The following is a 2,493-nucleotide window of genomic DNA, read 5'->3' as shown; positions in this document are numbered from 1 at the left end:
TCCATGATGACTCAGCCGCCTTTGGGCATTGTGAGTCTGCTGCACCAAGTTTTGATTCTTAAGCAGCCCTTATAAAAAAACGGGATGTCTGGAAAGGGTTTCCAGTTGGACCAATAGAAATGCTGGGGCCAAAGAATGAGGCGCGCAGGCAAGGAAGGGAGTACCCTACAGGTGTCACATGACTTCCCTTGGGGGGCCATAAAAGGAGTGGTTATTCACATTGAAGAGAGAAGGAACAGAGAGACCAAAGAACAACCCCACCAGGTCCAGCTTGGGGAAACAGACGAGGATATTGGTGTTACTGCTGGAGCAGGAGGAACTTGTGAACAGTGGCAGCACGGAAGAGTCCCACTTCCAGGCATTTTTAAAAACCTCTTATATACTTTATAGCTAAGATTATGGCTGAGGCAGGAGTGAGCGGAGGTTGGAGCAGCAGAGAAGGGTGTTCTGGAGGTTTGCGACTTTTCTCCTCCCTTTGAGAGGGAGTGCTAACAGTCCCTTTCCCTTGCGCCTTGCTACTTGCTATGTAGGTCTGTAGGCGGACGTGTTTTCCCACCTGCCAGTTTCCAGATAACCTATACGAAAACAATATTAATTCTCAATGCTCGGTCAATAGCTCAGGCTTGTTCTTATATAACTATTACATTTAGATTAGCTCATATTTCTCATCTATGTTTTGTCATGTGACTTGGTACCTTTTCTAAGTATGGCATGCCCATCTGGCATCTCCTTTGACTCTGTCCTCTTTCTTTCCAACGTTCTGTGTCTGACTGTCCCACCTGTGGTTTCTGTCTAGATACTGGCCAGACAGCTTTTGATGAAGCCAATCTGAGTGACAAATCTTCACAGTGTACAAAAGGACGATTCCACAGCTACGTTTGTTGGTTTTGTTGCCATGGCTGTGTGGTCAAGGCCTCCCAGAGGTCACCTCAGCCACTCTGCTTCATGGTGGCAGTCACCATATCAAACCTGGAGGAAACCGCTCACACACTGAATGTAAGCAACAGCGAGAGTGAATGGAGCTGAATTTCAGCTAACAGGGCATACTGGTGACTCACAGCGGTCACATAAAGAGACCAAGTCTCATTAAGGCTTTGTGCTTTGTCCCATGACATCCAGTGAGTGTGTGGGAGATCTACTATTAGAACTCTCAAATGGTGGTGACAAACACCACTTGGTGGCCGTAGACGCTTTATGGCTTGGATCTGGAATCTTCTCAGACAAGCTCACATTCTGAACATTCAACCTTGAGCTTGCCATGCTAGCTCAAACCGCGGGAGGCAGGCCCTGGCTGGCAGAAGTGGCGAGGGGTGGGCCTTAGAAAGTTACACATGCGTCTGCTTTCCGCCTGCATTCTGCTCCCTGGTCCATTCCATGTGAAAATCCCCACACGCTTTTCATGGTCCTGGCCCACAGATAGAACCACTATGCCCCTCCTCCTCACCACTATAGACTGCACCATATGAAACCCAACCCCAAGGAACCTTTCATCCCTTTACGCTGTTTTGCAGTATCTGTTCACAACAATAAGGAAAGCAATCAGTGCAGGTAGAAATGAGAGTGTGTCTAGCTGTTTGGCAGAGAGACGGCTGGAGGCACGCAAACCCTTTTCACCCTAATTTAGTGACACCACTGCAGACTTTGGAGGGTTTGGAACGCATCTGCTTGCTTTTTTCCTTTACTCCTTGGGAAATGCTACCTGTGGTGGTTGCTCCATTCGGAAACCTCGTAAAACAACCCAATACTCTCTCCATCTCTAGGCCTTTTTCTAAGTTCTGAGTCTACCTTACCTGTTCCATCCACTTTGGGCTTCAGTATCTGTGCTGGTTTCCAATTGCTGCCTTGATAAATTACCACTAGGTTAGGCATTTGGCCCAAACCTTTATCTGTGGTTCCATAGGTCATAAATCCAGTATGGAGTCTCACTGATATCAGCTCTCAGCTTCTGAAGGTCTGAGTTACTTTCTGGAGGTCCTCAAGAAAGAAACGTTTGCTTGCTTATTTTGGTGCATGGCAGAGTTTAGTTCTCAGGGATATAAGGCTTGTTTATGTCCCACACCCTTTTCTGAACAGTTATTTGAGGTCCATTCAAACTTCTAGAGGCAACCCATGTCTTTGGTTCATGCCTCAGCCCGAACGTCTTGTTACATTTTGAATCTCTGCCCCAGTGTGCTCCCATTTTAGGGGACTCATAGAAGTAGACTAGGCTCACCTAACAATCCAAGGTAACGTCCCCATTTCAATGTTCGTAGCTTTACTCATTACTATAAGATTCCTTCTGCCGCGTAAGGTTACACATTCACAGTTTCTGTGGGTCAGAGATTGGACATCTCTCTGTGACACATTGTTTTGTCTACCACAGCATCCTTCCTGTCATGTTTCCTCAGCTTGTTGAACATGCTACCTGGCTCTGTGGTCCTTTATGTTGTTTCCATATTTGAAAGCCTTTTAAAATTAATAGAACAACATTTGAAACATCAAATGAAACAGTAT

Source organism: Myodes glareolus, chromosome 13 (assembly GCF_982192425.1).
Source record: "Myodes glareolus chromosome 13, mMyoGla1.1, whole genome shotgun sequence".
Classification (NCBI taxonomy): domain Eukaryota; kingdom Metazoa; phylum Chordata; class Mammalia; order Rodentia; family Cricetidae; genus Myodes; species Myodes glareolus.
Note: the sequence above shows the minus strand (reverse complement) of the source record.